Raw genomic sequence first — 13,897 nt, forward strand, 5'->3', positions numbered from 1 at the left:
CCATTCGACTGAGGATGATATGCTGTTGCAACCCTATGACGCACATTGTATTTAGTCAGCAACTTTTGCATAGACCTATTCACAAAATGTGCCCCCCCATCGCTTATCAGACAACGCGGGGTTCCATAACGCGTAAAAATGTGCTTTTGCAGAAAACGAATGACAACTTTGGAATCATTGGTAGCAGTTGCAATGGCTTCTATCCATTTCGAAACATAATCTACTGCTAACAATATATAAAGCTTACCATTAGAAGATGGAAATGGACCCATAAAATCTATACCCCACACATCAAATATTTCAATCTCCAGGATCGGGGTTTGAGGCATTTCGTGGCGTTTAGATATATTACCTGTCCGTTGGCATTTGTCACAAACCTGGGCAAACTTATGTGCATCTTTGAACAGAGTGGGCCAAAAGAACCCACTTTGCAAAACTTTGGCTGCGGTTTTGTGTCCTGCAAAATGTCCTCCATATGGAGACATATGACAAGCGTCTAATATCGCCTCGTGCTCTTCTTCTGCGACACACCTGCGTAAGATATTGTCAGGTCCTAGCTTATATAAAAAGGCTCATCCCAACGATAACATCGAACTTCATTTAGAAATTTCTTTACCTGTTGCTTGTTGAACTCATAAGGAACTATTCGACTTACCAAATAATTTGCTATATCGGCATACCACGGAACTGAATCAACTCGCAAGAGTTGCTCGTCAATAAACTGTTCACGTATAACAGTTCCATCATCACAGAGCGGGGATTCCAATCTAGACAGGTGATCAGCAACTTGGTTTTCAGTACCCTTCCTGTCCCTAACTTCAATATCAAACTCTTGAAGTAACAAAATCCACCGTATCAAACGTGGTTTAGCATCTTTTTTAGCAAATAAATATTTTAAAGCAGAATGGTCAGTAAAAACAATGACTTTTGTGCCTATCAAGTAAGACCTAAACTTATCAAAGGCGAACACAACTGCTAACAGTTCCTTTTCAGTAGTAGTGTAATTGAGTTGTGCACCGGTCAGAGTCTTACTAGCATAATACACAGGATGCAAGATCTTGTTTTTACGTTGTCCTAACATAGCTCCTATTGCATAATCACTGGCATCACACATGAGCTCAAAAGGTAAATCCCAATTAGGTTCGATAATTATAGGAGCTGAACTTAGAGCAACTTTCAACATTTCAAATGATTTTAAACAGTCATCATCAAAAACAAATGGTCTATCATGTTCTAACAATTGACACAGGGGTTTAGAAATTTTAGCAAAGTCTTTTATAAAGCGGCGGTAAAATCCCCCATGCCCTAAAAAACTTCTAATCCCTTTGACATTTGTAGGAGGAGGTAGCTTTGAAATGATGTCTATCTTAGCGTGGTCTACCTCTATTCCTTGCTTGGAAATTTTGTGACCCAAAACAATACCCTCTTGTACCATGAAATGACACTTCTCCCAATTTAGGACTAGGTTTGTTTGTTCACATCTCTCCAATACTCTCTCCAAATTAACTAAACAAGCGTCGAAAGAATTTCCAAAAACAGAAAAGTCATCCATAAAAACTTCTAGAATATTTTCTACCATGTCAGAGAAGATGGCCATCATACACCTCTGAAAAGTCGCGGGTGCATTGCATAGTCCAAAGGGCATTCGCCTAAAAGCGAACGTACCATACGGACACGTAAATGTTGTCTTCTCTTGGTCTTCTGGAGCAATAGTAATTTGATTATAACCCGAATATCCATCTAAAAAACAATAGAAATCCTTACCTGCCAGACGGTCGAGCATCTGGTCAATAAACGGGAGAGGAAAATGGTTTTTCTTTGTTACCTTGTTGAGTTTGCGATAATCAATGCAAACTCTCCACCCGCTCACAGTTCGGGTTGAGATGAGCTCATTCTCCTCGTTGGCCACCACGGTAATACCCCCTTTCTTTGGTACACACTGTACTGGGCTTACCCAGCTGCTGTCGGATATTGGGTATATAACACCGGCGTCAAGCCATTTAAGAATTTCTTTCCTTACAACCTCTTTCATCTTCGGGTTCAACCGCCTTTGACTCTCAATAGAGTTCTTAGCATCTTCTTCCAATAGAATTTTGTGCATGTCAAAGGCTGGGCTTATCCCTCGGATATCTGCTATCGTCCATCCAATGGCCTTTTTGTGCTTCTCCAAAATCTGCAATAAAGAATATTCATTAGTAGGTGATAAATTGGAAGCTATAATAACTGGTAAAGTGTCGTTATCCCCTAGATACGCATATTTCAAATGCGACGACAATGGCTTCTGCTCCAACGTGGGTGGTTCCACTATGGACGGAAGTAACGACTTGCATTCTTCTTTTTGTATTTTTTCAATAGGATTAGCCACATCTTCTGGTCCTTCTGCTATCTTATCAAGCTCTTCTTCAATCTCTGTAACTAATAAGTCATAAAACTCATCAAACATAATAGGATTCAAGCTATTTATAGCAGAGCACTCTTCAAAGTCTCCTGGTAATTTCATGGCATCTAGAACGTTAAATTTAACTTCTTCATTATTTACCCTCATTGTAATTTCTCCCTTCCTCACATTGAAAACTGTATCCCCAGTGGCTAGAAATGGTCTTCCCAAAATAATGGGAACGTCTAAGTCTGCCTCGCAATCTAGAATGATAAAGTCCGCAGGGAAAATGAATTTGTCCACCTGGACTAAAACATCTTCTATCTTTCCCTCAGGTCTTATAATAGATCTATCTGCTAGTTGGAGGGTAACCGTAGTAGGTCTAGCTTCTCCTATGCCTAAAGATTTGAAAACTGATAATGGCATAAGATTAATGCTAGCGCCTAGATCACATAATGCCCTACCTAAGTTTTTTCCTCTTATGGAACATGGAATGGTAAAACTGCCAGGATCATTACATTTCATGGGTAGCGGGCTGCCTACAGCTTCACTACTACATTTTGTCATGGCTACCAGTTCATACTCTCCTATTTTTTTCTTCCTAGAAACTATATCTTTCAAAAACTTAGCATAATTTGGCATATGTTCTAGAGCATCTACTAATGGTATATTTATATGCAATTGTTTTAAAATATCTAAAAATTTTCTAAACTGGGAATCATTATTTTTCTTAACTAATCTTTGTGGAAACGGGGGAGTAGGGGTAAAAGAAGGCTGTACCGTGGAGGAACACTCGGGCTGTCCTCATTACCTTTTCTAATATTTTCTTTTTCTGGTGTTGTTGGATTTTCTGGTATCTTTACAATTGGTTCAGTGGACGGAATCTGTACATCTGTTGTTGGCATTGTTGGTCCATCATATGCCAGTCCACTCCTGAGGGTGACAGCTTTGCACTGTTCTTTCCCTTCTCGTTTTGGTAATTCAGTATGGCCTGGAAAAGAACCTTGTGGTCTATTCTTCAATTCATTGGCGAGCTGTCCCAATTGGGTCTCGAAATTTCTCATTGATGCCGCTTGGGATTGTATCACTGCGTCGGTTCGGGCCATGTACTCCTTCATCATATTCTCAAGATTTGAGTTGTTATTTTGAACTGGTGGAGTCTGTGTTCTCTGAGTGTACTGCTGTTGCGGTGGCGGGATGTATTGCTGTGTAGGTGGAACATAGGGCTGCTTGTTCTGCTGGCTCTGCCCTTGATTAAAACCGCTCGAACCTCCTTGTCCTCCCCATGAGAAATTAGGGTGGTGCCTCCAACCTGGGTTGTAGGTGTTCGAATATGGGTTAAAGTTTCTATTGTTCCCATGTCCTACATAAAAAACAGAAGCAGGGTTATGTGGACAATTATCATAAATATGGTTTTCACTGCAGAATGAACAAATGAGATCGTTGGCCTTGCAAACAGGGGCAGGAGTGCAATAATCCGACTGCACAGGTTGTATCGGCGTGGATAATGGATTTTTTATTCCCAATGCCATCTCCTTTAGCCTCTGGTTCATTGTAACCATCTCTTTTTGCATCGAGGTCGCAATGTCCAGAGCCAAAACTCCAGCTGGATCTTGCTTCTTTGGTGCTGCCCTAGATCTTTGCGAACACCATAGTTCGTTGTGTGAAGCAAGTCATTTAGGATGTCAACTATCTCGTTGAAAGTCTTCTTTGTAAAGGCTCCGTTGGCAGCATTGTTTAGCATCATCTTAGTAGGATGATCTAAACCTCTAAAGAAATGTTCTATCTGGATGCATGCCGGCAAGCCATGGTTCGGACATTTCCTGATTAGTTCTTTAAATCTCTCCCACGCCTCGTGAACAGGTTCACGATCATACTGTCTAAAGGAGATGATCTCCTCTCTGATATCAGCGTGGCGAGTAGGTGGGAAGAATTTTGTTAAGAACTTCTCCACTAACGACCCCCATGTGGTGATGGATCCCGGTGGAAATGCATTGAGCCATGCTCTAGCTTGGTCCTTCAAAGAAAATGGAAAAAGTGTTAGTCTCAGAGCATCGTCTGTTATACCAGGTAATCGAAATGCATTTGCAATTTGAATGAATGATTTCAGATGATCATGTGGATCCTCATGTTCCTGCCCTCCAAAATGTCCAATTGTCTGCAACATTTGGAACATCATTGGTTTAAGCTCAAAGTTTGCGTGGGCTGGAATAGGGTTGACTATCCCTGAATCAAAGTTCTGAAAAGCCGTGGCGGCATATTCTCGCATTGCCACGTCTCTGTTGTCCGCCATCTGGATATGGTTGAATTCATCATGTCTCGCATGATCCCTCATATTACCGTTAACAGCAGGTGGATCAACCGGATCACGAGGTGGAATATCTACCATTGATGTGCTCGTACTCTCTACCTCACTTTCAGGACTGATTTCACCTTGTCTCTCTTTTTGCTTTTCTAGTTGTTTTCGAAGTCTTTGCTCCTTTCGAGTTTTTCGAAGGGTCCGCTCAATCTCAGGGTCAAGGGGTAGAAGAAAAGATCTTGTGCTCATGCACTTTAACTTACCCTTGTGAGATAAACGACCAAAAATATAGAACAAAAACGGTGGATGGAAATTACACCCAACAACAATTCACAAAAATAAAAAGTAAAAGAATTTGAAAATAATTTTAAAACTAAAGTCCCCGGCAACGGCGCCAAAAACTTGACTGGGTGTTTATAGTGAACGCACGCACTAAGCGTGGTAACAATTATATAGATGCAAGCGCACACCTGTCAGAGTAATATAAAATGGATGGAGTATCCAAGTATCGATCCTCAAGGACTTCTAAATAATTTCCAAACTCTGAAGTTTTAAAGAATAGTGAATGTTGAAATGAGTGATTCTTGTAAAATGGGAAGTGGTCACAAATTATGGTTTTGGATTTGGGATTTGGACTTATAATAATAAAACCTAGCCCGATTTACTTCAAGTTAGCCAACAAAGAATCAAGGACATGCTAAGGATAATATGCATTTTACTTTAGAAACTAACGACTACGCTTCTCACTTTACTTATGTCTAAGCAAGTTCAAAGTCCTAAGACATTCCCTAATATGTCTATTATGAGATATATCTTAGTTTTAGGATGGAAATAGTCGCAACCTCGGGTTAAGGTCCTATGTCTAGGCTACTTAAGCGGAACCCTTATGTCTAAGGCGCTCCTCTCCTCGGTTTAATCACTCAACAATGCAAATAAGCAACCTTTTCAGTATTGACTTGTTAAGACTTACAGTGGCCTTCTCTAAATCCTAACTTTTTGGGAAAACATGTTGAGCAATGAATGGAAAGCAGAAACACTACCTCTTAGCAACCCTTTTTAGACATAAAAGGCTAACTATCCATAACCGGGCTAGAGACGGGAATTTAGAAAGACATATTGAAGAAAATACAGCAAGTAAAACGGTTGAATGTGGAATGCATGTGTGAAAAACAAAAGTTAACTAACGGAGAGTTTTTATCGGGATTGAGAGCTTCGCCCTTCTCTTTCAAGCAAGGGAGAGTGTCATGTGCTCTTTCCTCCAAAAACACAACTCTCTTAACTAAAAATAAAGTAAAGGCAAAGGGAAGATAAGCAAAGTGCTAGATTTTTATATATTTGAATAAGTAGTAAATAACTAAGTACAAATGGAAACAAAACAAAGCTCAATAAAAGAATGTAAAGTACTCGGGATTTAAAAACCAAAAGCAACTAATGAAAGCAACTCAAAAGTACTTAGAAAGCAACAAAGAAACACTAAAAATGATCAAGAGAAGGAAGCAAGGCTTGATGAATTTGGTGGAGAAGTTGCTGGAATTTATAGCTGTGCAGAATTGGTTAGGTAGGTCCTAAAACGATGGTGAATCACCAATTTCCAACTCTTTTGACTGACCAAATCGTGCTCAAACTGATAGTGGAACACTTCTTCTACACGTATGCATCGGTTGGAACCACCAAAATGCATTGGAAGACGCGTTTCATTAAGGGCAAAGTTGGAAGAAAACCAGTTTTTCTGCAGGCTTCCCAGGCGCCTGGCGCCTCCCATGTAGGTTTTTCCGTCTTTTTGCTTCTTTTGATTAATTTGCACTCCCAAATGATCCTAAAATGTCATAAATACAATATAAGCCAACCAAAAACCATAATATATGAATTTTGCATGAATTGAAACTCAAACGACCGAGAAAAATCCGAAACAAAGCTGAAACATAGTAAAAACAGCATCTAAAACCTTCTTTTTACGCATGTAAACAAGCGTAATCATGTACCCTATGCTTCAGCAGTGGGCAGCCTAACGTACGTTATGTTGTACACTAGGCTTGACATTTGTTACGCAGTAAGGATAGTCAATAGGTATCAATCCAACCCAAGATATGATTACTGGACTGCTATTAAGAAAATCGTCAAGTATCTTAGGAAAAGAGGGACTACAAGCTCGTGTATGGCTCTAAGGATTTGATATTTACAGGATACACTAACTCTGACTCCCAAACAGACAAGGATTCAAGGAAATTCAAGTTGGGGTCAGTGTTCACTCTTAACGGAGGAGCAGTAGTTTACCGAAGCACCAAATAAGGATGCATCGCAGACTCCACCATGGAGGTTGAGTACGTTGCAGCTTGTGAAGTAGTAAAAGAAGCGGTTTGACTTAGGAAGTTCTTGACCGATTTGGAAGTCGTTCCAAACATGAACTTGCCATCACATTTTATTGTGATAACAGAGGCGTTGTGACAAATTCTAAAGAACCTAGAAGTCATAAGAGAGGCAAGCACATAGAAAGAAAGTACCACCTAATATGGGAGATACTGCAACGAGGGGATGTCATCGTCACAAAGATCGCTTCAGAGCACAACATTTCTGATCCTTTTACGAAGGCGCTTACGACTAAAGTGTTTGAGGGCCATGTAGAGAGCTTAGGTCTACGAGTATTGTACAGTTAGTCTAGGGCAACTGGGAGAAATGTAATGGGTATAGTGTATGCCTTTAGTTTATTGTATTTTCCCTTTGCTTTATAATTATGTACACCCTCTTGAGTTTAGTTCAAGTGGGAGTTTCTTGGGTGTGTTGCCCTAAATTCATAGTTTGTATTTATGCAAAAATAAATTTATATTCAATAAAGTTATATTCAATCAATTTGTTGTTTAATTCATAACATTGCATTGTCTAAATCCAATAAACTAAACATCCAAGGTTATTGTCATGTAACCGAGACAGTATATATATCGGGTACATATTTGATATTCCCTCGATATACAATTGGGTAATGTCCCGGGAATAAACTAAAGGGTCTATGGTATATGGATAAGGTTAGGTACCTTATCCTGTCAACACTATGGATACGACCCACTTTGTAAATGTTACAGACGACCTGTTCGTGTAGAGACATACGAGTGGGGGTATCTTATACAATGAGTTTGTATAAGACCGGACCGCGAAATAGTCAATCTTTAGATGTAACGTCGTTGACTAACAGATTGCTATTTCATAGGATGACCAGACAACTCATTCTCAATCCTGAGTGAGTTATGGACTCCTACCCATGAGAGTTCGTCTTTTGATCTGTATGGGCAAGAGTGGTCCGAGTCGCCGACTCAACATTTCTACTATTTTGGGGACGAGATCGAATGGGGACCTGGGAACATAACTTCACGATATGGAATTCACTCCTCCTCAACTTTTGAGAAGTAGATGAGTGTTCTCTTAAATGCTAACTCCGGGACTTGAACAAGGGGCCCCACCCTCTCACTGGCCCGAGAGGGACTTTTGGTTATTGGTCGGACCATAACCGGGTTGTTCACTAGAGGAGCAGTGATATTTAAGGAGTAAGATATAACTCAGGGTAAAAGAGGTAATTTGACCAAGCTTGAGTTATGAGCACTCGTGAAGGATTGATACATTATAATATATGGTTAACTCTAAATTGAAACTATATATTATGAGAGAAATTATTTGAATGAGATTCAAATAAAAATCAACATGAATAATGATTCATATTAAAACTATAAGTTAAAAATAATGTGCATAAAATGTACATTACAACTATAGGTTATATGAGACAATTGCTTTAGAATATAATTCTATTTTGGGAATAAATAATTAATTGTTAATTATTTATTTAATTAATATATAATTATTTAATTAATGGTTAATTATATTAATAATTAATTAACTAATAAGATTAATTAATTTTATATATGAATATAATTAATATTAATATTAATCACTCCCCTACTTAATTGTAGGGGAGTGGGTGGTTTGTTATGACGTGGGTAACTCCCCACGTCATTTTGTCTTTGTAGAAAGGTTCTGAATAAAACAGAACAGATGAAGAAGAAAACATCCTTACAATTTTCTCCTCTCTAACCCGTTTTCCAAGTTCGTTGCTCCCACAAGCAAATTCTCATTCCTAGAGGATAGCGGGAAGATCAGTGGTAGTGTTCTTTAGAGAATATTTGAAGAAGGTCTTCAAATGTAAGTTTCCTTTTTCCCCTATATTTTTCTTTGATATTGTGTTTTATTTGTTCCTAAAATTCAAGAACGAGATCGTCGTTTCCACTGCGGGATTAACATCCCATCACCAAAAAGGGGAAGGAAAAGGAAGGCGAGAATCCGCAGAAGCAAGCCACTCAAAATTTAGTGTCGAGACTGGTCCTAGGTGGCAATGACCGACCTAGGTCTGAAGACGATCTCCATCCCGAGCTTTCCCCCATCCTTCCAAGATAGGATGTGAGCAAACCCCATATAGAGGTCCGAGACGTTTGGAACTCGGCAAAGGTCACCCAGAAGAATTTGTGGGGAACATCAGCTTGCATATTCAATTTGACTAGCTCAAGAGAGAGGTGGTCATTGAGCTAAAGGGCGATCTGAAGAAAGCCAGCAAGCCGACCTCAGACGCGACGAGCTAGAAGAGCCACCGTTCGTCCAAGCTATACTAGACGCACCAATGTCCCTGAAAAGTCGACTGCAAACCTTCGATAAATATGATGGAACAACCGTCCCGGTTGACCATGTTGAAACTTACAAGTCCATTATGGACTTCCACGCTTACTTTGACGCGATGATGGGTGTGTTGCTTTAAACTTGTAGTTTGTATTTATGTAAAAACAAAATTTATATTCAATAAAGTTTTATTCAATCAACTTGTTATGAATTCATTTCATTGCATTGTCTAAATCCAATAAACTAAACATCCAAGGTTATTATCATGTAACCGGGACAGTATATATACTAGGCATATATTTGATATACTCTCGATATACAAGTGAATAATGTCCAGTGAGTAACCCAAAGGGTCTATAGTATATGGATAAGGCTGGGTACCTTATCCTGGCAATACTATGAATACGGTCCACTTTGTAAATGTTATAGATGACCCGATCCAGGTCATTCGTGTGGAGACATGCGAGTGGGGGTATCCTATACAATGAGTTTGTATAAGACCAGACCATGAAATAGCCAATCTTTTGATGTAACGCCGTTGACTAACAGATTGCTATTTCATAGGATGACCAGGCAACTCATTCTCAATCCTGAGTGAGCTATGGACTCCTGCCCGTTAGGGCTCGTCCTTTGATATGTATGGGTGAGAGTGGCCCGAGTCGTTGACTCAATATTCCTACCATTTTGGGGACGAGACTGAGTGGGAAGTTGGAAACATAATTTCACGAGATCAAATTCACCCATCCCCGACTTTCGGGGAGTAGATGAGTGTTTCTCTTAAATGCTTACTCCGAAACTCGAACAAGGGGCCCCACCCTCTCACTGTCCCAAGAGTGACATATTGGTCGAACCATAACCAAGTTGTTCATTAGAGGAGCAGTGGTATTTAAGAAGTAAGATGTGACTTAAGGATAAAACGATAATTTGACCCAGATTGAGTTACCAACACTCGTGAAGGATTGACTTGACATTAATGGTCGTATATCCGTGGACATGAAAACATTCTGCAGTGAGAAGAGTGTAGCTGCGGGTCTTAAGTGGAGTGACCTGTAGTTAACGAATGTTGATTAATTCGGGTAATGAATTAGACCGATTAATCTCATATCGTTTGAGCTTCTGATCTGCAGGTCCATTAAGTCCCCTTGCTATCTCACAATGGATAAAATGAGGATCAAGAATTACGAAATAATTTGAAATGTTCAAATTATATAAGAAAATGTGTATAATGTATATTGATACATTAATTATATATATATTAATTTTGGATAAAGATTCAAAATTAATACTATATATTAATGAAAGAAGTGTTTGAACAGGATTCAAATAATTAATATGAATTGGATTCATATTAAAACTATAGGTTATACAAGATAGAGTTTTTTTAATATGATTCAAATATATAGTTTTAATTAAATATGTGATGTTTAATTAAAACATAAATAATTAATTGTTAATTATTTATGTATTTATTTAATTAATATTAAAATTTGATTAAGTAATTATTAATTAGATTAACAATTATTAATCAAATTAATTAATTAATTAATTATTAATTAGATTAATAATTAATAATTAATATTTAATTTAATTTAATGTTAATTAATTTAATTTAAATTTAATTAATTAATTTAATTAATTTGTTAATTTAATTAAATTTATTTAATTAAAAAAAATCAAATTAACTCCCCTACACAAATGCAGGGGTGTGGTGACGTGGGAAGTTTGATTTTAACTGCAGAACAGTTTTGCAGACCTTCTTCTTATTCAACCTGCAAAGAAAAAGAAGGGATAGAGGAGAAAATTCTTTCTACTGGAAAACTCTCTCAATCATCAAATTCCCTGTCGGTTCCCACACAACTAGATCTTTGCTGGAGTCATAGCAAAGAAGGTCGTGGTGGTGTTCGCTTGTAATCACTAGAAGAAAGGTTCTTCAAAAGTGAGTTTCTTTTCCCCTGTATTTCAATTTTGTTTTGTGGGTTTTGTTCCTCAAAATTCAAGAACAAAGATCCCTATTTTCGCTACGGATTAACGTCGTTTCAGAAATGTCGAGCTTTCTCCATCACATTGCAGGGGCCTGTAAGAAGTGGTTTCACCTACTCACTCACTACTCAATTGCGACCTAGAAGCAGTTTAGAAAAGCGTTCGTAGCTCAATTCACAGCTCACAAGGATGTAAAGCATTCAAACCAAAGGCCGACGACGGAAGCTCGGGATAGAGCCGTATGATGCGGAAGTCTCACGTACGGTTCCCTGAGAAGGGAGTGGCTATTACCTACTGAATCTATACCCACATCTTCTCAATCGGCCAGAAGCCTAAAGATCCGATTCGAGATATTAAGCGGTTCCTGATGAAACAGATCAAAGTGGAGAATCGCATCGACCTACTACCTCGTCCACCTTCTGTAATGGCGTGACTCATGAAAAGTTGAGTTGGTCTTCTTCATTCTCTTGGGAGCTCGTGCCCACGATGTCAACATCCTCATCTTCATCAATAAAGAACTCCCTCATGTAGGATGGATCCTTTTCAGATCGCTTCTGAAGCTCTGGACTTGTCTGGTAGAGTGGTCCACTCTTCTACATACAATCAGATCGAGCTCAGGATGGATCCTTTTCAGATCGATGAGGGCAAATTTGAGTCCATTGTCCATGAAGTCCTTGACAAAAGACGAGTATCTAGGAGTTTCCTTGAAGATACCTTCGATGAACTTGGCATTCTTGAGCTTCACTTGCAGGTTAGCTAACTCCTTCTTAGAGGCCTCCAAGTCATGCTCCAAGCCTCCATCTGACCTTGAGCTTGTCATGCACCTTGGAGATTAGCTCGTACTCATGAAGCTTCTCCGTAACCTCCTTCATGAGGGCTTTACAACTGGCCATTTGATTAGGCATCTCAGCCATGGTCTTGTTAGAGTCCTTCAATTGAGCCTGGACCTTGACGAGCTCTTCTCTGGTCACATTCGCGTTCAACATGGCTGTTTTGCAAGACTTCTTCTCAGCACGAAGAAGCTCATCACCCCAGTCCAGTTCGAGCTTTGCCTGTGCAGTAGTTTAACAGACCGTTATCAAAACCTAAAAAAATATCAAGTTAGCTCGGTAATAGTAATTTGAGTACACTGGAAAAGGAGGTCACTTACGTCAGAAACTATGTTAATAGCACGCTGGAAGTTCCCAAATGCGACATCATGGATAGGTCCTGTCGCTTGATTGATCTAACCAACCCACTCTTTGCGACCTCTCAAACTGCAGTCTTTAATTCCCTTACTATAGCACATCTGCTCAATGGTGACTACCTCGCGATCTTAGTGGAAGGCTCTAGCACATCCGCTCAATGGTGACTACCTCGCGATCCTTTTTATCATATCGCTCCTTTTTATTCCTTTTCTTCTCCTTCTTGGGGAAGGATCGACACGCGAGCTGGGAGGATCTGCAACCTCCTAGTCTAAAACGATCATTTCAAGAAATAGCTTCTGAGAAAGCAGAGTTGACTTCGAAGTGCCAGCCTCAGCAGGAGCTGAGCTGGACCTCTTTGCCTCTGTCCGCTTTACACGTGAGAAGATGTTGGGAAGCCTTTCTGCAACTTCAAAGGAAAGATGACATAATTTGACAAAGGGATAACCAAAAAACGTGAGAAGCATTAAGTTGTACTTAGCTTGATAGACTGGCTTTTAGAGTCTGAAAGGTCGTCAAAAAATTTGTGGAGACCACACTCGATCAGGGCAACGTTAGTAGGCAGGAGCTTGGCGGTGCGTTTCTTTACGTCGGTCAGCTGGATTGATTTCAAGTATGACCTGGTCAGGTCAGTTACCTTTAGAGTAGGCTTGAGGTGGAACTGCAAGAAAAAAAAAGCAAGATTAGACGAGAATAGGTACTATAAAATCGAGCTACAGGTCAAAGCTCTTAAACAAGTTGCCAAAGCTACTCGACACAGCATGAAATGGCTCCCCAAACTCATCCGTCACTTTCCATTCTACATACACATAAAACCATTGCCTCTTCGAATCCTTTATTGAAGAAGGACCCTTGATGACCACCTTAGTCCTAGGTCGGGTACAGAAATAATGCCTAGACCCTATTTTTGGGATGTTTTTCAAGACATGGGTGCTGAGCATCTGTTTGATTGTCAGCAGCTCGGTAGGGTGTAGACCCTCACGTTCTATCCTCTCACTCTCTTTCCACCGTAGATAGTAGCACCAGTACAACACCCATTGGGAGCGAGCTGAGCTGGTGCAAGGTTCACTTCGTTCAAGAATTCCTGAGTGAAGGCAGGCAAAGGAAGGCGCATACCGAACTCGAACATCTTTAGATAAAATCCGACATTGTCAAGCCAGAGGCTGCTCCAAAGTCTTACCCCGCTCAAGGTACCTAAAAGCTATGCATGAGGGGATATCATACTTACTCTAAGAAAGTCCAACAAGCCTCTGCCAAGCTTGGAAGGACAGTCCTCACTCCTCAGAATTTTCTCCTGACCTCTAGGAATGAGCGCCAATCTAAGCTAAAGTAGCTTGATCACGAGCTACTCGACCTACCACTCCTCGAGCTATGCCTACCGCTATCAGCCCTAGACTTATCTTC

General features: G+C 39.8%; 1 non-coding gene across 1 annotated transcript; it reads left to right on the forward strand.

The window, feature by feature from the left end:
* The first annotated feature begins 4,179 nt into the window (after positions 1-4,179).
* On the forward strand, positions 4,180-4,286 carry LOC148211463 (small nucleolar RNA R71). Its single transcript, XR_015791176.1, has one exon. It is a non-coding gene; the product is annotated as a small nucleolar RNA R71 (small nucleolar RNA).
* Positions 4,287-13,897: the final 9,611 nt, after the last annotated feature.

Source organism: Momordica charantia (assembly GCF_013281855.1).
Source record: "Momordica charantia cultivar OHB3-1 chromosome 5 unlocalized genomic scaffold, Mcharantia_2.0 BLBB01000005.1, whole genome shotgun sequence".
In the NCBI taxonomy this organism is placed as follows: domain Eukaryota; kingdom Viridiplantae; phylum Streptophyta; class Magnoliopsida; order Cucurbitales; family Cucurbitaceae; genus Momordica; species Momordica charantia.